Source organism: Aythya ferina, assembly GCF_964211825.1.
Source record: "Aythya ferina genome assembly, chromosome: 5".
Classification (NCBI taxonomy): Eukaryota; Metazoa; Chordata; class Aves; order Anseriformes; family Anatidae; genus Aythya; species Aythya ferina.
The window spans coordinates 65,318,645-65,343,113 of record NC_140301.1 but is presented as its reverse complement, the minus strand read 5'-3'; the positions used below and the strand labels follow the sequence as shown (position 1 = coordinate 65,343,113).

Sequence of the window (24,469 nt, the reverse complement as noted above, 5' to 3'; positions counted from 1 at the left end):
AAGGAATGCATTGGAATTCAAGGAATGATGCTTCCCATCAGCAGGCAGGTGTCAGCCACTTCCAGGAAAGCAGAGCTCATCACATGCAATATTTTCTTGGGAAGACCAATGCCATCACTCTGAATGTGCCCCATTTCCTCCTTCTTTACCTCAGCTTTTATTGCTGATTGTGAACATCAAATATATGGAATATCCCTTTGCCCAGTTTGTGTCACCTGTCCTGGCTGTGTCCCCTCCTGGCTTCTGGTGCATCCCTAGTCTCCTTGCTGGCAGGGCAGCATGAGAAGCTGAAAAGTCCTTGGCTTTGTGTGAGCACTGCTCTGCAGCAAATAAAAACATCAGTGTGCTATCACTACTATTTTCATCAAAAGTCCAAAATACAGCGCTGTATGAACATCTATGAAACAAAACAAGACAAAAAAAAAAAAAAGCAAAAAACACTCCATCCCAACCAAAGACATGCCAATGCTGTATTAATAGCAAGTTTCATGGCAAAATACACAGAACTACATAGCTCCTCCCTTTACTGGCAGCTGAACTATAGAAATGTAGGAAGACCTTCAGGATCCAAAATTCTAGGAAATCAAGGGCCAGAATTACAGCTCAAGTATAGCTAATGTGATGCCAAACTCTCACTTGAACAACCTTCCTGTATATAGTTCATTTCCCACTGTGAAGAGCAGACTGTGAGGAAAAGGCTTTGTTCACTTCTGGTGACGCAAGGAGTGGTGGTGTGTGTCATGTTTCATTACAGTGTGGTACAAGTGCAATGCTACTAGATGAAGAAGAATTTTGTGATAATGTGCTTCTCAGCACTATGTATCATTTCACACATAGGAGTTTGCAAGTGGTCTTGACCATTTCTATAACAGTTCTTATGTACTGACAGCTTCAGGATAGCTGAGATTATTTCACATCGTGTTATTGCAAATATCAGTGAGAAAGTGCTGTGTAGATTGAGAGCAGCAAAAGGCTGTAATCTTCTTATCACGGGGTAGTGAGGCATTAACTCTTCAGCCATTGTACAGTCACTGAGCTCAACTGGGGTTATTCTGATGGTAAACTTAAGGGGATTTTCCTTCACAACAACAATAATAATAAATAATTTATGATATGTTCTCTTTTCCAATTAAGTTATTTGAGGTTGGTCTTGGCTGGATATTGAAATATTTGTGTTTGTAAGGTTAGGGCCACGTAACGAGGTGGAACTAGTCATTTAAGTAAACAAGGATGATCATTTTATAGAAACATTAGGGGAAGGAGCACTGCACCAAATCCATTTCATGCATTTTGGTGAAAATAACACATTAAATTTCCACAATGAAATGCAAAATTAGTCAAACAGTTAACAGAATGGAAAATAGCTATGATATGTAAACATATGTAAAAAACAGTATTTAAATTATTTTTTAGCATGGTGGTTTGAAGGCTAAATCTTCAATGCTAGATGAGACCCCAGGTTTTGTGGGTGAGCGTTGGTAGGCAACACCCCAATGCAGTGTGGTGTGTCAGTGAGCATCCCAAACCAGGGACCTTGTGTTTATTGCAGTATTGCATTGGTGTCCCAAAGCAGCCATGAAGACTGGTATTACTTTGGGAAGGGCTGTGGTTGGCAATAGGCAGCCCACCCAGCTCTGGAGCACAGAGTGACCTATGATTTGAGCCAGACACAAAACATCAATCTTCCACTAGGCAGCCAAGGGCCAGCTAGCAAAGCTGTTATGAAATGCTACTCCTGACTTGCAGGAGACCTAGTGGTGTTCCCCAGGGTTCAGTACTGGGGCCAGTTCTCTTCAATATCTTTATCAATGAACTGGACAAGGGGATTGAGTGCACCCTCAGTAAATTTGAAGATGACAACAAGTTAGATGTGAGTGTTGATCTGCCTGAGGGTAGGAAGGCTCTGCAGAGGGATCTGGATAGGCTGGACTGATGGGCCAAGGCCAACTGTATGATGTTCAGCAAGGCTGGGTCCTGCACTTGGGGCACAACAACCCCATGCTATACTACAGGATGGGAGCAGAGTGGCTGGAAAGCTACCCATTGGAAAGGGACCTGGGGGTATGGATCAACAGCCAGCTGAATATGAGGCAGCAGTGTGCTCAGGTGGCCAAGAAGGCCAACAGCATCCCGTCTTGTATCAGAAATAGTGTGGCCAGAGCGCAAGGGAAGTGCTCATCCCTCTGTACTTGGCTCTGGTGAGGCCACACCTCAAATCCTGTGTTCAGTTTTGACCCCTCACTACAAGAAGGACATCGAGGTGCTGGAGTGTGTCCAAAGAAGAGCAACAAAGCTGCTGAAGGGTCTAGAAAACAAATCTTATGAGGAGCAGGTGAGGGAGGTGGGACTGTGTAGCTTGGAGGAAAGAAGGCTTAGGGCAGACCTTACTGTACAATTACCTAAAGGAGGATTTTAGCGAGGTGGGGATCAGGCTCTTCTCCCAAGCACCAAGTGATAAGACAAGGGGAAATAGCCTTGACTTGCACCAGGGGAGGTTTTGGTTGGATATTAGGAGAAATTTATTTACTGAAAGGGTTGTGTGGCATTGGAATAGGCTGCCCAGAGAAGTGCTTGAGTTACCATCCCTGGAGGTCTTCAAGAATCTTCTAAGATGTAGAACTTAGTTGCATGGTTTAGTGGTGGACTTCTTAGTACTAGGTTGAAGGTTGGACTAGATAATCTTATAGGTCTTTTCCAACCTGAATGATTCTATGAAACACTGCTTCATCTCTGTCATTTGTGCTGACCACCAGAACATGTGACAAGATCAGCACCACATGGAGACCCCAGACCACTCAGAGCTTGTGTCCTGTGCACTGGGGAGACAGAAAAACACCTCAGCTTCACTCTCCTCCTGCTCTGTGCAGTCTGCTGTGGCTCTCTCCCAACTTGCTTCCTACTTGAAGGTAATGGGAAGTTGCTTTCATGTGTAACAGCCATGTGTCACTATCCTGACCCTGTATAAATGATCAGACACTCCTTAGTTTATGTAATATTAACCGAAAAGCACTCCGGAACATACTGCCTATGTAACCAGGGCAAAGTTGTGAAAAAGGTTATACACTTCTCATCTCAACGTATTAGTCAGGACATATTTCTCATAGCTACTGTAATACACAATAAATGTTTGTTCATTGTCTTTTGTATTATAAAAACAAGGAGTTCTGTTTGAGGAACGGGAGTTGTGAAAACTCCCTGCTGAAGTAAGGAGCTGTATAATGCTTTGCTAGACACTATGAAAATTCTTTTGCTTAATGTAACAAAAAAGAGAACCCCCTCCCCTTCTCTCCTTCTGCATCTCAGTTGCCTCTTTTGTTCAAAGACACTGCTGCAAAGTTCATGTAACCATCTCCTGATAAGTTGCTAAACTAGTGTATCAACATCCTGCATTCCTGTCTCACGCTGGGCCAACATGACCAAATAAAAAAAAGAAGTTGAACCACAACGCGGAGGAAGACTACGGCCTTCATCTTCACGACCACCAGAGGGACAGAGACGACCCCCTAGCAACAGTGCGCGCAGTCGCAGAATATACCAGGATGTGCTGCGTAATCCCAGAATTACCAAGATATAAAAAGGGACCCTGGCGGGGGTGAGGTGCGCGCCGTTGGTGGAGCCGAGACTCCCCGGCCGCCCAGCGCTGTTTTGCTTGCTGTTGCTTACTCAATAAATTCCTTTCTATTATTAATGCAATGCTCTCTGAAAATTAATTAAGGGGGCAACTTATAACAGCTACTTAGCCACAAATACCACTGCTATATTCCTCTTCAGCTCCAGAGCAGCTGGACACCGCAAGCATTTCAGCATGGACTGTACAGATGCAGGGACTGTATAGATGACTGTACAGACTGGGAATACTTAGGTATCTAAATGCCCACACATGGCAAGAGCAAAGGTGAAATAGGACAGTTGTTCTGGTGTTGCAGATGGAGAACGGAATGCTACTTGCACAAAGTAAAACTGGGACTGTGGAGGGGACAGAAAAAGACTGATGAAACCCTGCCCAGTGCCCAGAGACCAGACCATCTCTAACTGTTTTGTGCCTGGACTACAGCAGACATTTGTTACCAGTGCATGGTTTGATGCACAGGTATATCCCCACTTGGCCTATCTGCAAAGAAAAGAACTGTGTGCTTTCTACTACTGAAGTGACTTCAGCATAGAACTTGTCAAGGAGGGAGGGGGTGGGGAGGGGGGGGGAGGGAGGGAGTTTAACCCTAAAACTAAAAGGAGAGCTTAACTGTCCTGCTGATAATGTCCAGGGCTGATTCATCTCCCTTCTGTGTGTCCAGAAACGTGCATAAACTGTGCAAGGTACCGAAGGGGGAAGAACTGTATTTAGGAAATGGGTAATAGTAATTCCTATGTCAAGCTGGCTGCAAGTTCTGTGAGTACGTAGAGCTACATGCCATTGTACACTGCAGGTGCAGTTAGGATGCATGCATTTTTCAGAACATCTCTCTCTCCTGGCAATGACGGCGTAGTCATTCTCAAACATAGTTTATACATGGGGCCTGGGGCCTGCCAGCCTCCAGGGGAACCTGGTCCAGGCTGCCCTGCAGATGGCAGTCCTGCACTGTGACTGCCTGTCAGAGTCGTGTTCAAAACTCTGGCTTCATCGTACAGGGGATACTTGGCTTTTACCTTAATATTGCTGTGAAGCAGACTGTGTCCCAGAATTTTATGGATTCGTTAAAACATGCTCCAGAGAAGGAGATTCATAGCTTCTATTTAGTTTTGTAAAACAAATGCACAGATTTACTATGCTGCAGGGTCATTTGTTTCAAAGGTGTGTTGAGTAGATCATGAAGTATTCTCTGCTGCAGTGGCCTAGGTCACATTTCAGCCCTTGCTGACTAAAAGCTTTGCCTGTGGGTATTACACTCACACTTTCGCTTTGGTCTACGCAGTAAAGAGTAAAAAAGAAAAAAAAAAAAAAGAAAAAAAAATCAATTTTACAAAAAATAGATAGAACTTTCCCTCCATAATATTTGCCAAAATATTTTCCCATCAAATTCTCCTCAAAAATACCCCGTGGGGGAGAGGGACTGGACTGAGAATGGTGGAGATAGATGGGAAGGACAAAAGGCACCTTTGCAACACCAGTCTCCTTATCACACTGTCACTGTGCAGCACTGCCACTGCTGCTCACACTCCACGGGCCCTGTGCTGAGCTCACCAGGCCCCCCACACTGTGGCTCATCACACCAGTGCTGCCTGCACCTGCCTGCAGCAGCCTCTGGCCTTTTGGAGCTGGGACAGTGATGTCTGCATTGATGAGATGGCTGTTTATGGTCTGCTTTTAGTCTTTATGTGGCACCACATTTTTACATAGATCTGTGACTCTTCGCGTACAGAAAGTTGAAAAGCAAACACTTCCTGGACTGCTTTAGCAAGAGTAGAAACAGCAGGTCTAGGGCAGTAACTGCTCCTTTCTACTCAGTACTGCACACATCTAGTGTGTTGTTTCCAGTTCTGTTGCCCACAGTATAAGAAAGCTTTTAAGAAACTGGGAAGAGTGTAATAAAGGAGCTGTAAGGTGGTAGGGGCTTGAGCATATGATGTAAGAGAGGCAGAGGGAGCTGGGCTTGACTAGTTTGGTGATGAGAATATTATTAGGTAACCTAATAGTTGCCCTCAGATACTTGCAAGGGCCATTAAGATTGTATGATCCAGATGCCTGTCAGCACAATATAGATAAAAAGTAAACTTCCCCTTTCCTTGCCTCACTGTTTCCTTGTTTTCTGCTATCTTTCTGTACATTCCATTTGTCAAATTCTCATATTCACCTGTCATGGTTTTGGCAGGAGTAGAGCTAATTTTCTTTGTAGAGGTTCATACAGTGCTGTGTTTTGGACTTTTGATGAAAATAGTGGTGATAACACACTGATGTTTTTATTTGCTGCAGAGCAGTGCTCACACAAAGCCAAGGACTTTTCAGCTTCTCATGCTGCCCTGCCAGCAAGGAGACTGGGGATGCACCAGAAGCCAGGAGGGGACACAGCCAGGACAGGTGACACAAACTGGGCAAAGGGATATTCCCAGCAGGGGGTTTGTACTAGGTGATCTTCAGAGGTCCCTTCCAACCTCAGACATTCTGTGATTCTGTGTCTTTCTCTGACATATAGGTACTACAGAATAGGCAGCCATGAAATAGCTTGGGCCCTGACTCCAGATACTGTCAAATATACATGCATACTGTTAGAATATGATATAATAAAATGAAGGGATGTGTTATTTTCTTTCCTTCAGATTAATTAAAGAAAAAAATATGACCCTTTTTCTCACCAGTATCTTATTCCAAGTCTCAGAAAGAACCATCAAACATGATCTTAATATTTCATGAGCTGGCACATGCTAACTCTAGGCAATGCAAAATGTTTCCAAAACAACACTTGCGAAAAAATACAATTACAATTTAAAATGTGTTTGTTGACTATTCTGCTAGCCTGAAAAAGCAGGAAAGTGGATAAACTTCCTCAGATAAATGTGATTTTGTGCTAGGCTATACTTACAGAGTTTGGACTATGACAGTAACAAGTGTAGATTTCCATGTCAGCCACGTGTAAATGTGTTAATAGCTCATAGTGAGAGATTTTGATTTCTACACTTTGAATATGAATATTTAACAAAGGATTTTACTGATTAGTTACACTCTAGTCTCAAGGATAGTCCTTCATTTATGGCCTGTGGGAATGTAAAGAAAAAAAAAAAAAAGGAGTTTGCATGATACTCTATAGTGCTCTAATTAATCATTTATTCACCATAGATTTTTCATTCTTTTTCTTATGATGAAACTGTTGTCAGGCAATGTAAACTTAGCCAGTATAATAATTCTTTGTTATTTCTGTGTATCTTCAGTACTTTTGCTTCCTTGTGAACAACTTATTGGAGGTACTCAAACTTCAGAATTTATGCTGTTAGAGCAGTGCTGTCAGGAATATGCAGTTGTTTTTATGCCTTGTCTGAATCTGAAGGGCATTCACAACATACATAGATATCAACACATATAAACGGAATCCTAGGAATGTAGGCCTGAAATTCCACAAAAAGCTGTGCATGACCAGTAGCAAGGAAATTGCCTCCCCCTCTCCCCATGACAACCAGTTGGGATAAGCAATACTGAGAGTATGAGGTACTACTGAGGTTGACAAGCAAACAGAAGGTGGCCTTTAACTCCCTTAACCTAAGGTGTGCTTTCACATAGATATGTCACACACAAAAGGTGGTTTAGCAGGCAGTCACTCTAAAAAGATGCACATGCCAAAAGTGCAATCACAATTGCCATATGCTTCAAATATGTACACACCCAGTGGACAGTTAGCAAACACTTTGTATTCTCTAGAGGAGCTTGTGGTGAATACAAAGAAACTGGAGTTAATAACATTGGATTCCATTTATAAGTAAATCTGAGATTCCAGCATGGGTTATACTTTGTCCTGCAATACATCAATGATATGCTACCTGACAAAACTGCCCAATTAAAGGGAATGAGTTTAATGCAGGTGTGGTGTCAAGTATATGGCTAAGATCAAGAGATTTTTGCTGCAAAGGCAGATCATTAAGAAAAGTTATTTGCAGGAGTATACTTTTTAGGCACTTTATTAAAGATACCGAAACCCAAAATTCAGAGTGGATGACTTAGTCATACTGTTTATGTTTTAGTATAGGGCCTGGAAACTGCCTTGGAAATGGGAGTCATGTACTAGAGTTCTCAAGATAGAGAACAAGAGTTATTTGTGTTGTATGATTCTTTGTCGTCTCTTATCTTCACTAAAGGAAAGTCAAGAAGTCTCCAAATAACTTGTAAACTGCTCACTGGCACATTCTGTAAGTTTGATGATTGGTAACATATGCAGAGAATTGATTTTTATGAAAGGTAACAATTAGAACTTTTGAGTGGAGGTCATCACAGTCTTTCATAACATCATCTCTCATCCAGAAATTTTTTTTCTTCTTTTTCTTTTACAATCCTTTCAGTTAATAAACTCCTGATACTATACGACAACAAGAATTGTTCTCCTCCCTGTACAAGAGTATGAGTCTTACAAACATTCCCTGCTGGATGGGAAGGGAAAATATCTGGGAATATTTTCTAGGGCAACTGTCTAGTAAGAATTGTGGTGATCCTAAAAATAAAAAGGTTCTTCTGACTAACCTTTAATTTTGTGTCAATTCATGTCACTTCATTAAAAATCATCTTTGAGACTTTTATTTTGATTCTCTTAAGGCAAAACATATGAAACAGAAGACACTAATCAGATCTTTAAACAGAATTGAGAGCAGAAATGCTTGATGTGTGTAAAATTAAGTAATTCAAAACAAAGATGACCTCAGGAAGGTATTTCATATTTCCACAACAATCATTCTGTCCTGGTTTCAGTTAGAACAGAATTAATTTTCTTCCTAGTAGCTGGTGGAATGCTGTGTTTTGGCTTAGGATGAGAAGAGTGCTGATAACACCCCGATGCTTTAATTGTTGCAGAGCAGTGCTTATACCAAGCCAAGGACATCTCAGCCTTTTGCTCTGTCCTGCCAACAGGCAGGCTGGGGGTGCAGTAAGAGCTGGGAGGGGACAGACCCAGGACAGGTGACCCAAACTAGCCAAAGGGGTATTCCATCCCATCTGACGTCATGCTAAACAATATATAGGGGTGGCTAGCCGGGGGAGGGGGCTGGACTGCTCGGGGTTAGGCTGGGCATCGGTCAGCGGGTGGTGAGCAATTGCATTGTGCATCACTTGTTTGTACATATTATTATTACTTTCCTATTATCACCATTGTAACATTATTGTTATTATTGTTATTATTATTTTCCTGTCTTATTAAACTGTCTTTATCTCAACTCACGGGCTTCACTTTCCATTTCTCTCCCCCGTCCCAGAGAGGGAGGGGGGAGGGTGAGCGAACGGCTGCGTGGTATTTAGCTGCCAGCCGGGTTAAACCACGACAATTCTAACAAAACACTACTGGCAAGTTAATGGGAGTTTCAGACTGTATATTATGTGCATTGACACATGTCAAATCTATATGCACTAAACACCAAAAGCTACAACTAAGATGGTAATACTAATATACTGCGTATGGTAAATATACCTTTTCTAATTGGTTAAATAGAATCTAGATTAGGTTTTCCCATGTAATGGACCTGGGCTCCTGCTCTATTCTGCCAATAGATTTCATTGGCCAAAATGTGTTTAAATTATTCAGAGCTGATTTAATTCTGAGATGAATTTATTTCAAAATACCACAGATTTTCAATATTATTTTCAAGAATTTTCAAGATTACTAACAAATGGGGATTTTTACAAGTGAAAACATTTTAGGGTTATATGTTGTAATGTTTTGTAAACTTTGAGAATCAAGTTCAGGCCCGGTGTAAATGTCAAAATTGCATTGATTTTGTGTTTAAAAAGAAAATATTTTTACTAATGATTTTACAAGCCCTATATTAGGCAGAAATTTCTTATGAACCTTTTGAATTGAAATATTACATAAATACCATGACTCCTTTCTATAGTGTAGGAGAGAGGTTGCACTCAGTTCTCCAGAGAAACCGTAGAAAGGCTGGCCTATAAGGAAAACAAGTTACATGATTTAAAAAAACTCTGCTGTTGAATGAGACAAAAGGAACTGCACAAGGTAGCAAATGGGTTGTCTCTGTCTAAATTCTTGTAGCCACAGTAAGAATGATGAGCTGTTCACAGTAAACTTCTCGACTGTACCTGAAATGAAAGCTTTTAATAACATCTGGAAGCTCTCATTTCCATAGTCTGCTAATTGGAGAAACAAGAGAAAACTAGCAAGCAACTGTACTTAAAATGTACTGCAAACAGGACTTTACAATTGGTAGGAATTAACAAAACAGCTTTAAAGATAATTCAGGATAATATAATACTTCCTTGTCAAGGACAACACAAACCTGGAAACTAAGTGTGGCAGAAGAATGAGATATGCCTACCTACAGTTCCTACCATAAAAACGTATTTAACAATTAAAAAATATATATTTAAAAAATGTTTAGGCTTATTTACAGAGCCTATATCTTTTCCTAGAAAGAGAGACTTAATCTGGTTACTAGTTAAATTATTTGCTATGTTGTAGTGGGTTAACGTGGCAAGGTTTTGGTAGCAGGGGGCCATGGGGGTGGTTTCTGTGAGAAGGATCTAGAAGCTGCCCCATGTTTGGGAAGGGCCCCACTGCTGACCTGAGCCAAGCCAATAAGCGATGTTGTTTTGCGCCTCTGTGAGAGCATATTTAAGACTGGGAAAAAAACACTGCGCCACACAGCAGCTGGGAGAGTGAGAGCAGTGAGGAACGGCCTTGCAGGTGCCAAGGTCAGTGAAGAAGGAGGGGGAGAGGTGCTCCAGGCGCCGGAGCAGAAGTCCCCTGCGGCCTGTGGTGAGGCCCATGGTGAAGCAGGCTGTCCCCCTGCAGCCCATGGAGTACCACGGTGGAGCAGGGTTCCACGCTGCAGCCCGTGGAGGAGACCACGGTGGAGCAGGTGGCCCTGCACCGACGGAGGCTGCCGCCTGTGGAAGACCCCTGCTGGAGCAGATTCCGGGCCGGACCTGTAGCCTGTGGAGAGGAGCCCACGCAGGAGCAGGTGACCCGGCAGGAGCTGCTGCCCGTAGGGGAGCCAGGTTGGAGCAGTTTTCTCCTGAGGGATGGACCCCGTGGTATGGACCCATATCTGGAGCAGTTCTGGAAGAGCTGCTGCCTGTGGGAAACCCACGCCGGATCAGTTCATCAAGGACTGCATCCCGTGGGTGGGACCCCACAGCACAGGGGACGAGAGTGACCGAGAAGGAGCGGCAGAGAAGAAGCGCTGTAGGCTGACCATAACCCCAATTCCCCCGTTCCCCTGCGCCGCTCGGGGGGAGGAGGTGGAAGAGGGTGGATGGGGGGGAAGGTGCTTTTGGTTTCTTTCCTTTGTTTCTCACTTCTCTAGCTTGTTAGTAATGAGCAATAAATCTTACTATCTTCTTATGCTGAGTCTGTTTTGCCCGTTACAATAATTATTGCGTGATTTTCTTGTCCTTATCTCAACCCTTGAGCCCTTTTCACATATTTTCTCCCCATTCCTCTTTGAGGAGGGGGAGTGAGAGAGCGGCTGTGGTGGAGCTCGGCTGCCCACTCGAGCGGAACCACGACATATGTGTCAGTTACAGCTGACCACAAGCTTTCTGCATCCTTAGGGCACCTATGTACACTATTAAGGAATCACATTCTCGTTTTGGAGATTAAGATGCAATGAGCAAGATTGAAAAACACCTTGGTGCTTTAATGAGACATTGTTTTCTTTTCTCAAAGGGATCAACCTATGAGATGTTTTTGGACACATCTGACATGCTAACCAAGAAATTAATCAGAATCAGAATCAGAATCAGAATTTCTAGGTTGGAAGAGACCTCAAGATCATCGAGTCCAACCTCTGACCTAACACTAACAGTCCCCACTAAACCATATCCCTAAGCTCTACGTCTAAACGTCTTTTAAAGACTTCGGGGGATGGTGACTCCACCACTTCCCTGGGCAGCCTGTTCCAATGTCTTAACAACCCTTTCGGTAAAGAAGTTCTTCCTAAGATCCAACCTAAAACTCCCCTGGCGCAACTTAAGCCCATTCCCCCTCATCCTGTCACCAGGCACATGGGAGAACAGACCAACCCCCACCTCACTACAGCCTCCTTTAAGGTATCTGTAGAGAGTGATAAGGTTGCCCCTGAGCCTCCTTTTCTCCAGGCTGAACAAGCCCAGCTCCCTCAGCTGCTCCTCGTAGGACTTGTTCTCCAGGCCCCTCACCAGCTTCGTCCCCCTTCTCTGGACCCGCTCAAGCACCTTGATGTCCTTCTTGTAGCAAGGGGCCCAAAACTGAACACAGTACTCGAGGTGCGGCCTCACCAGAGCCGAGTACAGGGGGACGATCACCTCCCTAGCCCTGCTGGCCACACTGTTTCTTATGCAAGCCAGGATGCTGTTGGCCTTCTTGGCCACCTGAGCACACTGCTGGCTCATATTCAGCCGACTATCAACCATCACTCCTAGTTCCTTCTCTGCCTGGCAGCTCTCCAACCACTCATCTCCCATCCTGTAGCTCTGCTTGGGGTTATTGCACCCCAGGTGCAGGACCCGGCACTTGGCCTTGTTGAACTTCATGCAGTTGACCTCAGCCCATCAGTGCAGCCTATCCAGATCCTCCTGCAGAGCCTTCCTACCCTCAAGCAGATCGACACATGCGCATAGCTTGGTGTCATCTGCAAACTTACTGAGGGTGCACTCAATGCTCTCGTCCAGATCATCGATGAAGATATTAAAGAGGACCGGCCCCAGCACTGAGCCCTGGGGATCGCCACTAGTGAGATGCAAGGTCTAACACTATCGGCTTTAGAAAAATGGGACTGAAAATTTAACTTCTTCTGAAGCACCTCTGCATCCTAGCCACCAAAAGTAGAACATTATGAGAACCTTCTCATTATCACAGTTATATCAAAAATATAGAAAATATCAAAAATAAGGTGTATTGCAATTTATTTCTGAAGTGTTGTTTTATATTGTATAAATATATGTTATAAATTTTACAAACTTGTTATTTCCCAGTACAAAACAGACAGGGATCTCCTGGAAAGAGTCCTACGGAGGACCACAAAGATGATACGGGACCTGGAGCACCTTCCCTATGAAGAAAGACTGAGAGACCTGGGTCTGTTCAGCCTTCATAAAAGGAGACTGAGAGGGAATCTTATCAATGTTTACAAATACCTCTTTGCAGTGATTTGTGGGGACAGGACAAGGGGCAATGGCCAAAAAATGGAGCACAGGAAGTTCCACACCAACATGCGAAAGAACTTCTTCATGGTGAGGGTGACGGAGCACTGGGACAGGCTGCCCAGGGAGGTTGTGGAGTTTCCTTCTCTGGAGATATTCAAGGCCTGCCTGGACACCTACCTGGGCAAGATGCTCTAGGGAACCTGCTTTGGCAGGGGGGTTGGACCCAATGATCTCTTGAGGTCCCTTCCAACCCCTACAATTCTGTGATTCTGTGTGATTCTGTGATGATTTTTCATGAGGGTGGTGTGACATTAGAACTTGTTGCCCAGGTAAGTTGTGGATGCCTGATCACTGGAAGTGTTCAAAGTTGGGTTAGACCAGGGCTTTGAGCAGAGAACAAGACAAAGTTTGTTCAACTGTTCTGCTGAAACAGCTGTCTATCCTGCCAGTTGGTTGCCTTGCTGGTTCCTTGTTCTCTTCTACTGATTTCTGTGTTTCTATCACTTGTTTTATACCAGGGAATGTACCCCACAAACCTAAAAATGCCTTATCCTTTTTGGACAGTACCTAATACAGTGAAAAGCCATTCGACCACAGGAAATTCAAGAACTGCTCTATAGCTTTTTTTTTTCCACTGTAAAATGTTTTTTCTTCCAAGAGCAGATTTCATTGACTCTGGAAAACACCACCCTGGGAATTTCCATTCCAAAAAGTTAGTTGTCCCATTGGTGTTGCCTCTAGCTTAGGAAGCAACTTTCAAAAACAATATATTGCTACTTAATGGTAAGACAACCTTTTAACATATACTTTAAACAAGAATATGTGTTTACTGCAATAGGAATAACTTTGTGCTTACTGAAGCTGTTTTTAAAAGCATTTGTTTTCCTTGCAGCTTGTATCAGTACATGAGCAGAATCCCTCAGGGCATCACAAGTATTATTGTGTCCCTAGGTATTGAATCTTACATTTAGACCTACAAGTTATCTGAAGGATGTCTAAAATTATGTGTGGGCAGAGAGCTCCTTTCAGATGCTGCATCTGAGAAGACTGATTTGTTTGTTTATTTTAGAAAATGCTTAAAATGTTTTTGTGCCTTTGGAAGAAAATATATATATATATATATATATGTATTGTCTTTCTTGGTTTTGCATTTGTCAGCAGTTATTAATAATTAATACAAGCACAAGGAAGAAACCTGTTCCCCTACAGCCACTCATTGCAAAGTCCAGATTCTTTTCCTGAATATTCTCCAAGAGTGGCTCATTCTGCAATACATTTCTGGGCATGCTGTAGAAACCAGGTTGTTGTAACCAAACTTTGAAAACACATGGAGCAGATACCTTTCTTGTCTCTAGCCTCAGATCCTAAAGTATCTACTAAATTCCAGGAAAAACTTACTTTAAAAATATAGAGAAAATGCATGCTAAAACAACAACAACAACAAAGGCACAATTAACTCATTTTTATATTTTCTTTGACAAAAGTAAAACTAAATGAACTAAAATAAAACAACATAAGGCATTTTTAGGTTTGTGGGGTACATTCTCTGGTATAAAACAAGTGATAGAAACACAGAAATCAGTAGAAGAGAACAAGGAACCAGCAAGGCAACCAACTGGCAGGATAGACAGCTGTTTCAGCAGAACAGTTGAACAAACTTTGTCTTGTTCTCTGTAAGCATTGCAGAAAACCAATTTTGGAGCAACTGTAAGATAACTGCTGAAGGGTTGACCTACACAAAGGCAAAAGCAAAACTGGAAGTTCTTTTTGAACAAGTGTCATAGAGGTATAGTTGAATGCGCATTATTTTTATCTATGTTTTTATTCATCAAGCACGGCATCGCTAGTAGGTCAAGGGAGGTGATTGTCCCGCTCTACTCTGCGCTGGTGCGGCCTCACCTCGAGTACTGTGTGCAGTTCTGGGCACCACAGTATAAAAAGGACATGAAACTGTTGGAAAGTGTCCAGAGGAGGGCTACGAAGATGGTGAAAGGCCTGGAGGGGAAGACGTACGAAGAACGGCTGAGGTCACTGGGCCTGTTCAGCCTGGAGAAGAGGAGGCTGAGGGGAGACCTCATCACAGTCTACAACTTCCTCGTAAGGGGGAGTCGAGAGGCAGGAGACCTTTTCTCCATTAACACCAGTGACAGGACCCGCGGGAACGGGGTTAAGCTGAGGCAGGGGAAATTTAGGCTTGACAACAGGAGGGGGTTCTTCACAGAGAGGGTGGTTGCACACTGGAACAGGCTCCCCAGGGAAGTGGTCACTGCACCGAGCCTGTCTGAATTTAAGAAGAGATTGGACTGTGCACTTAGTCACATGGTCTGAACTTTTGGGTAGACCTGTGCGGTGTCAAGAGTTGGACTTGATGATCCTTAGGGGTCCCTTCCAACTCAGGATATTCTATGATTCTATGATTCTATGATTTTACACTGAAGAATGGATGACCCATGATTCTTCAAAATATTTAAAGACCACAGGTAATTTTGGGAAGACAAAAATCCATCAAATAGTAAACTTGTCATCTTGTACTGTTCCATAGCTACTAGCTGTAGTGATATTTTTTCTTTACACTAGCATAGCAAAGACCAAGAAATTAAGAGGTTTCTCCTTGGAAGGTGACATTTATGAATAGCTTGGGGAAAAAAAAATGAACAAAGAAAAGTACACATTTTTGTTAGGACTGAAATAGTGGTCAATTGCATTGTTGTTGTAGCAAAGTAAACACTGAAAAAATGTGTAATAAACTAAACTAGATAGTATTAATGAGACAGAGCAGTACTGTCAGCAGCAGACCTATTGCTAGCATAATTGCAAAGAGAACCTAAGTTTTGACTCTAAGTAAAGGCAAATAATAATTATTTTCTTAATTAATATAAGCAATTAAGCTCTTCCTTGTAGAACAATCTTTGATTGAAAATTGTATCTTAAAAAATATTGAATTCCCAGTAGCGTACCCTTACAAAGTTAATCCACCTGCATTTGAATTAACTTTCTGAAAGTAACTCCATACTCTCCAGGTATCAGAGATTTAGTGAAATGCTAAATAAACCCCAAACTCTCTCGGCCTCCTTAGGGTAAAATAATCTAAACAAACTAAACTTTGAGCAGCTAAATGCTGATGCACAGGTATATACTGTAACAAAACTACTGCACTGACAAAAGTATTAATTTCCAAAGAAGAATTAACAGAGACTACATTGACTTACATATTACCACATTCAAAATAAAATTTAAACAATCTGTTAGGAATTTGGGAAGTTATAAAACATGAAAAATGTTACTGCATTTCTCAGGGATATATATGTATTTCTAACAGACAGAAAATCCATTAGAACAGCCTAAGGCAATCAGTAATTGAATGAACTCTACAGGAGATGGGAGCAATAGCAAATGGCATTTCAATAGTTAACTTTTTTTTATATGTGAACTTTGCCAAATTTGAAGGGTCAGTATAGCACTGTAGAGGGCAAACACAGGTACAAGAGGTGGGGGACAACTGTGGACAAGGGCAGGTAACAGTCAGGTTATGGTCTTAAATGCTGCAGTTCTCAGTCAGTGGACTTACCTTCTGAGCTTCTTCTCTGTGTTGCAAGTTGCACAAAATGCCGGGGAACTTTAGAACAACAGATGGACAGGTGAAGACTCTGTGGAAGGAACAGTTTAATTCTCAAACCTTGTAATTCATACCCATCATACTCACCATTTCTAGATTCTTTATACTTTCTATAAATTTGTACATTGCCTCATATAAGCCATAATCTGCAGATGAATATAAATATATATGTAACCTATATCTGGAGTTTAAAGTTCAATTAGCATTATATTAAGGCTCCTTTTTATTTATTTTATTTTATTTTATTTTATTTTATTTTATTTTATTTTATTTTATTTTAAATTACACATAAATTATCTTTGAAATTTTCTAGTATATTAAAATGCCTTTGACCAGTGCTGTTATTTTGCCATGTGTTTACATTTAACTAGTGAGCTGAAATTTTCAGGATGAGCTTTGATGAGCCAGAAATATACCTTGGAGGAACAGACTAGGTTAGTAAAGTGAGATAGATCATGGCAAGACAGTGCTGCACAAATGCACTCTGTCAAACCCAGTGGATGAGCTAGCTCTCTGTTTTTCTTAATTGCAAACATGTTGTAATGAACTGCTGTGAGGAGGGAAGGTGGACACCGTATGCAGTTAAATCCTCAGTAGAAAAAATACACAAGTATAAAAATGGCTTCTATGCAAGTAGAAGAATGTTTCTCCTGCTGAAAGGAGCTCGTTTTTGTGATACGGGCAGTAAGCAGTTGCAGGGCTGCATAGTGATCCATAGCCAACAAAACTGAGATATGAGCACTTAATATAAACTATGACCCTGACTGATGAACTCACAATGATGTGAGTTTATTTATTTATTAATTTTGTGGGATACCTTTTCCAGCATTTCAGTCCTCACAGAAATGCTGTTTATCTGTAATGTCACCAAAATCCACCAGGAGATGAAGCCTGGATATTGATACATATTGGTGCAGTCTTTGTGACCTTCATGTTTTTAGAGGATAAAAGCAAAAAGAGCTATTTTAAATAAAACTACTTTTTTTTTTTTTAATGGGGAAAAACCAACAACAACAAAAAAAACACTTTGTTTTGACAAAATGGGCACTTTCCACTGGAATTCTGATAGATGAAAAATGCCTGTCTTGCCATGATATAATCATCATATAGCTTGGGTTGGAAGGAACCTTAGACTATCTAGTCCTAACCCCCCTGCCATTAGTAGGGACACCTCTCACTAGACCAGGTTGCTCAAAGCCCCATCCAGCCTGGCCTTGAACACTTCCAGGGATGGGGCATCCAGAGCTTCTCTGGGCAAACCTGTATCTGCAGCATCAGAACTATTATATAATTCATACGCTTTGTAACATTTAATGTGAACTATTGAAAAAAAAAAAAAAAGAGGAAAGGATGTTTTGCAATGTACAATTCTTTCTGAGAAAGGAGATGCTGAAATTACTCTGTGGGAAGGAGCATCTGAATGCTTCTGGGAGCCCAGAACTGGACACAGTACTCCAGGTGAGGCCTGACCAGGGCAGAGTAGAAGGGGAGGATCACCTCCCTTGACCTGCTGGCCACACTCCTTTTCATGCACGCCAGGATCCCATTGGCCCTCTTGGCCACGAGGGCACACTGCTGGCTCATGATCAACCTGTTACCCACCAGGACCCCCAGGTCCTTCTCCTCAGGGCTCTTGTCCAGCAGGTCATCCCCCAGCCTGTACTGATGGAATGATAAGGTTGAGTCCCTATGGGTTAGGATTGGTGGGAAGGCCAACAAGGCAAGCATCATGGTGGGGGTCTGTTACAGACTGCCGAATCAGGATGAGGAGACAGATGAGGAGCTCTACAGGCAGTTGGCAAAAGTTGCAAAATCGTCAGCTCTTGTCCTTGTGGGGGACTTCCCAGACATATCCTGGAAATGCAATACAGCTCAGAGGAAGCAGTCTAGGAGGTTTCTGGAGAATGTGAAAGATAGTTTCCTAATGCAGCTGGTTAGTGAGCCTTCCAGGGGAGGTGCCCCACTGGACCTTCTGTTCACAAACAGAGAAGGACTGGTGGGAGACGTAGTGGTCGAGAGCTGTCTTGGACAGAAGTGACCACGAAATGGTAGAGTTCTCTATTCTTGGTGAAGTCAGGAGAGGGACCAGTAAAACTGCTGTCTTTGACTTCTGGAGGGCAGACTTTGAGCTGCTCAGGGCATTAGGTGGCAGAGTCCCTTGGGAGGCAGTTCTGAAGGGCAGAGGAGTCCAGGAAGCCTAGGCACTCCTCAAGAAGGAAATCTTAATGGCTCTGGAGTGGTCTGTCCCCACGTGCCCAAAGATGAGCCGGCATGGAAGAAGACCAACCTGGCTGAACAGAGAGTTGTGGCTAGAGCTTAGGAAAAAAAAAGAGGGTTTATGATCTTTGGAAAAGAGGGCAGGCCACTCAGAAGGATTATAAGGATGTTGTAAGGATGTATAGTGACAAAATTAGAAAGGCCAAAGTTCAACTGGAGCTCAATTTGGCTACTGCTGTTAAAGACAACAGAAAATGTTTTTATAAATACATTAACACTAAAAGGAGAACTAAGGAGAATCTCCACCCTTTACTGGATGTGGGGGGAAACTTAGTAACGAGAGATGAGGAAAAGGCTGAGGTGCTTAATGCCTTCTTTGCCTCAGTCTTTAGTGGCAAAAGCAGTTGCTCTCTAGATAGCCAGTACCCTGAGCTGGTGGAAGGGGATGGGGAGCAGGATGTGGCCCTCACAATCCATGAGGAAATGGCTGGCAACCTGCTACAGCACTTAGATGTACGCAAGTTGATGGGGCCGGATGGGATCCACCCAAAGGTGCTGAGAGAACTGGCAGAAGAACTGGCTTTCCATCATTTATCAGCAGTCCTGGCTATCAGGGGAGGTCCCAGTAGATTGTCAGCTAGTAAATGTGATGCCCATCTACAAGAAGGGCCAGAAGGTCGACCTGGGAAACTATAGGCCTGTTAGTTTGACCTCAGTGCCAGAGAAGCTCATGGAGCAGATTATCTTGAGTGTCATCACATGGCACTTACATGGCAACCAGGCGATCAGGCCCAGTCAGCATGGGTTTATGAAAGGCAGGTCCTGCTTGATGAACCTGATCTCCTTCTATGACAAAGCAACATGCTTGGTGGACAAGGGAAAGGCTGTGGATGCGGTCTACCTTGACTTCAGGAAGGCTTTTGACACTGTTTCCCACACCATTCTCCTCAAGAAACTGTCTGCTCTTGGCTTGAACTGGTGTACACTTCATTGGGTTAGAAACTGGCTGGGTAGCCGGGCCCAAAGAGTTGTGGTGAATGGAGTCAAATCCAGCTGGAGGCCGGACACTAGTGGCGTCCCCCAGGGCTTGGTACTGGGGCCAGTTCTCTTTAATATCTTTATCGATGATCTGGATGAGGGGATCGAGTGCACCCTCAGTATATTTGCAGACGACACCAAGTTATGTGCATGTGTCCATCTGCTCGAGGGTAGGAAGGCTCTGCAGGAGGATCTGGATAGGCCAGACCGATGGACTGAGGCCAACTGTATGAGGTTCCACAAGGCCAAGTGCCGGGTCCTACACCTGGGGTGCAACAACCCCAAGCAGAACTTCTTTACTGAAAGCATTGTTAGGCATTGGAATAGGCTGCCCAGGGAAGTGGCTGGGCAGTCACCATCCCTGGAGGTCTTTAAAAGACATTTAGATGTAGAGCTTAGTGATACGGTTTAGTGCAGGACTTGTTAGTGTTAGGTCAGAGGTTGGACTAGATGATCTTGGAGGTCTCTTCCAACCTAGATGATTCTGTGATTCTGTTTGGTGGGTCAAGCACATCACAGCCTATTTACAGTGACAAAATATCTGATAGACAATTCTTCAGAGTGATCTCCAGTACCAGTTATTTCCAGTACCAGTTATTTCTGAGCTATGTAAAAGAACCTGAGAGAACAGCAGGATCACAGGATCTGAAATACACAACACTTTGCTGTTTGTATATCATGTATTTTTACTTCATTTTTCTGTGATCCTTCATTTATATATATATATATATATTAAGGTATCAGAGTTTAAATGTGTTCTGAAACATTAAATATGGAAACACTGCCCCAAGAAGAAGATTTTTGTGGATTATCATGAAGATGTCTTCTTGTTTTGAAAGGAGGGAAAAAAATGACTGGAGTCCCATAGAATAATTCCATCATAGCAGTAACAGGAGAGGACAATTAAAAGCATTTTAAAGCCCTCATGAAGTTCCCTCATGAACTTTGCTTAGAATTTGAAATGGGACACATTCTGACATACAGTTTTGACAGTATTGCTGTATTCAGGGGGAGAAAGGCACTTTTCCTGGTTTTGTTGTTGTTGCTGTTCATTTATTTATTTATTTATTTATTTTCCTGGAAAAAATACTTTCTCTCTGTTTTCTGACTACTGCATTTTCCTCTGTGCTGACTTAAAAAGTTTAGGGAATTAATCTTGTCATTGATTTTAAAGCTTCATTAGCACTATCATCGTTAAGTGAATGAAAATGCCCTTGCTGTTTCTGCTCCTTTATATTTTCATCAGATAATTGAGTCTGAACCTCATTAAGGGATGAACGCACTTCTCAAGTGACAGCCCAACTGTGTAACATGAAGCCTGCAATGAATAGTCACTAAGCTATGTACACAGGATAACACAATATACAGAGCCTTGAATATTTGAATACTTTTTTAATATCCTTAAAGGTACTACCTAAAGTAGAAAGGGTGAGAAATGTTCAGCTAAGATGGACCTGGGAGGAACTCGGAACATTTGCCACCTATCTGTAATGTAATGTGCTCAGCAGTGTAAAGGCAAACACAAGTGGCAGGGCACTGCAAGGCACAAGAAACTGCAGCTCCTGAGATGAGTAATAATATACAAGATAGATTCTGACCTGATGTTACTTGAATGGTTCAACATTTGCAAACAGTGATTAAAAATCTTAACAACAACAACAAAAATCTCTCTATAAAGGCAAATGACTGTTTTATGCAAGAGAAGACTTTTGCTGCCTTTTATTTACTTGCACATCTTTTATTGCCAGGTGGAAGATCATGATAATCAGTATTGTGTTTTAGGAGAAACACTTACAACGTTCCTCCACATTTTCCAGACAGTCTTTTTTATCTCTTTTTTATATCCCCATTGTGTGCCATAACTGTACTGAAGCAATATTTTAAAACAAGTAAGATTTTTGCATGTGCATTTTGTGGGGAAGTGCTCACAGATGCCCGTCTTTACTCAGATGTAATATTACTATACTTAGAAATACCTTACACAAAATCTGTATTGTTGTGCTTGGAAAAAAAGACACCAAATTTGCTCTGTCTCTGTGATGGTATTTACCCTCAGCTAGTGAATGTGTACAGAACTAAATGAAGCTTGAGGGGCTGAGATGTAAAGTTGTGCTGTGGGACAGGCCCATGTCAGCTTTATATTCTGAAGGACAGTTTCTTCAGAGGGGGATGCCCAAGTGCAGAGTAAGTTCCATGCCTGAGAGCAAAAGCCTGCAGGAGCCTTGCTCTGCCTGTGGCTGTCTGAGAAAGAAGAGCAAAGGCAGCCACCTGCTATCCTGGAAGCATGGCAGCTCTTGGGGCCAACTGATGGGATGCTCTGTGCCCACGGGGAAACCCAGCAAAGTGCTCTGGGCTGGCTTGGCAGCCCAAGTTAAGTCTGCAGGTGCCTCCACTATCCCCTGGATAATTGCACAGCAGGGCTGAAGAATGAATTGCTGATGTTGCCTTCCAGTTTTGACCCTTGCTTTAGCAGTCATACAATGAGCATACATTGTATGCACTGTCCCAGTGTATATATGCAGCGCTGTGCTGCAGGCACAGCTTGGCAGTTGCAGGCACATCCTCTGATAGCCCATGGCGGCTCAAAGCAAGAGGTATGTGACAAAGTCCATATCCAGGATGCCACATGCCATTTCAGCGCAGCTCCAAACAAATACTGCTGCCCTGCCTACATTTCGGTAGTAAATACATCTTGCAGGCTCCAAATCATTGCAAGGAATATAGATTCACAGTCACCAGCACTGCTGAAAGCAATTTCCTTACTCCATACTCTACCCTTCACTGCTCCTCACACTGCTGCTGTGCAGAGCCTTGCAAATGTCTGCCACAAGGCCTTGACATCTGAAGCAATCTTGAATGAACTTGAATGAACAAACTATATTTTGGAGGGTGTCAGATTAGGTATTTTTTAATTCTGTTCACAATGAAGTCCCTCCATGGCACATTAAGTGCTAGGTAATAAACTGTTATCTTGTTTATGTGTTTAAATTGGACCACAAAAAATCAGTGACTGGACAAATATTTTCCCCCGAAGGTCTAGCCTTACTAGCCTCACTTGGAATTTTATTTGTACTGTATAAAAACTGATGGTTCTATTTAACTAATTTAACTACAGTCTACACAGAAACTGAAACTGCATTAAAAAATGTATTTCAGAAGGTCAGAGATTTTAGGAGAAAAAAATAACTTTGAAGCAATGAATGAGACAGCGAAACAGGATGATCCCCCTTCCACACCCCCTCTCCCTCCCCCAAAAAAAAAAAAAGCCAAAACAAAAAAGGGAAAATTTCCTGACAAAACCTGCTAAATTCTCTAAAGCCATCTCTTTGCCTGTCTTCAGTTCTATGTAGGTCTGTTTGTTGTCATTGGCCACAGCACCAGCACAGCAGCCCTTATTTTATAGTGTGTTTTTTTTGCCTCTGGTACCTCTTTGTTCCCTCTTGGATCATAGTCTCCATTGCAGAGGTCACACTAATGATGAAGTCACAGTAGTTCTCACCAGAGAAGAAATGATCAAGATTTGTCTTATATGCTCAGACCACAGCTTGGATTCTGAAATCAGTTAATCATCTCACTCCCTAGAATTTGGCCAAGCATTCAGGGATATCTGTCCATCTCCTTTATTATATTTTGTTGTGGCTTAACACCCATGGGCAGCTAAGCTCCACAAGGGCACTCTTTTGTCCTCCTCCTAAGGACAGGGGGAAAAAATGATGAAACAAAGCTCATGGGTTGAGGGCTCATGGGTTGAGATAAGTGCAAAACTCTCACCAGTTACTGTCATGGGCATAACAGACCCAGCATAAGGGAGATTAATGTAATTTATTGCCTATTACTAACAGATTAGAGCAGTGAGAACTAAAAGCAAACTAAAAACCTCTCCACCCTCCATCCATGCTCTTTCACCTCCTCCCCCCAAGTGGCACACTGGAACTGGGGAATTAGGGATTCAGTCAGTCCCTAATTTGTGATAAAAAATAATAAAAAATATTATCTAATTTAGATAATAAACAATTAAAGAATAGCCCATAGAAAGCTTAGGTTTTTCTCCCTAGCTCAACAAAGAAACAAACCAAGAGAACTTGCTTAGCAAGGATGAAAAATCTGACCTATGCTTGTGTGACAGGGCACAGTCAGTAACTGCATTTGCTGCACTACGCCTGCGTCTGATAGAAAACCACTTACAGAAGGTACTCGTTAAGCATGTTGCTTTTTTATGCAATATCTCAGACCATAAATACACATCCTGCCCTAGTTCAAGGCGATAAGCTGCCACAGCTTAGGCTTTAAGTTCAGAGCCCCTAAACCAGTCCCTCCGCCACGCGAGGAACCACCCGCGCCTGCTAATTCCTGCACTCTGGCCACTGCGCACGCACGGCTCGTGGCCGCACTTACCTCACTTCCGCCTCCGCAGCGTGCTGCTCGCGCCCCGCGGCAGCGCCAGGCCGGCCAGCGGGCACGGCGGCTCGGGGGGCGCCGCGGCGCGGAGCTCGCAGCCCCATGCTGCTCGGCGGCGGGGCTCGGGCCGCGCCCCTCGCGGGCGCCCGCCGCTGGGTGGGCAGCTGCCCCCGCCCTGTGCCCGACAGACGGGCGTGCGGCGGCCGGCTCTCTTGGAGACACGCTTTTTCTGCGGTCCATGCTGGGAAAAGAAAATGTAGCTGCTCACGTCCCGTGGAGCTCACTTGGAACTTCAGAATCCTGTTGCTTGTCTGCATATTTCTGTAGCACGATGTTTCAGGCTCTCAGATAAAGGGATGCTTGCAGCTTTTTATCTGTGCTTGTGTCACAATCAGATTTCTAGATTGTGTGTTTATTTATTGCGTACACTG

General features: G+C 43.0%; 1 long non-coding RNA gene across 1 annotated transcript in view; it reads right to left on the bottom strand.

Annotated features, from left to right (window-relative positions):
• The window catches only part of LOC311437903, a 43,864-nt gene extending 19,791 nt beyond the window's left edge, over positions 1-24,073 (bottom strand). The window contains exons 1-2 of the long non-coding RNA XR_014693798.1: positions 24,036-24,073; positions 16,338-16,416 (exon numbers count right to left, since the gene is read on the bottom strand). This is a non-coding gene — a long non-coding RNA (uncharacterized lncRNA). The remainder of the gene's footprint in view (positions 1-16,337; positions 16,417-24,035) is intronic.
• Positions 24,074-24,469: the final 396 nt, after the last annotated feature.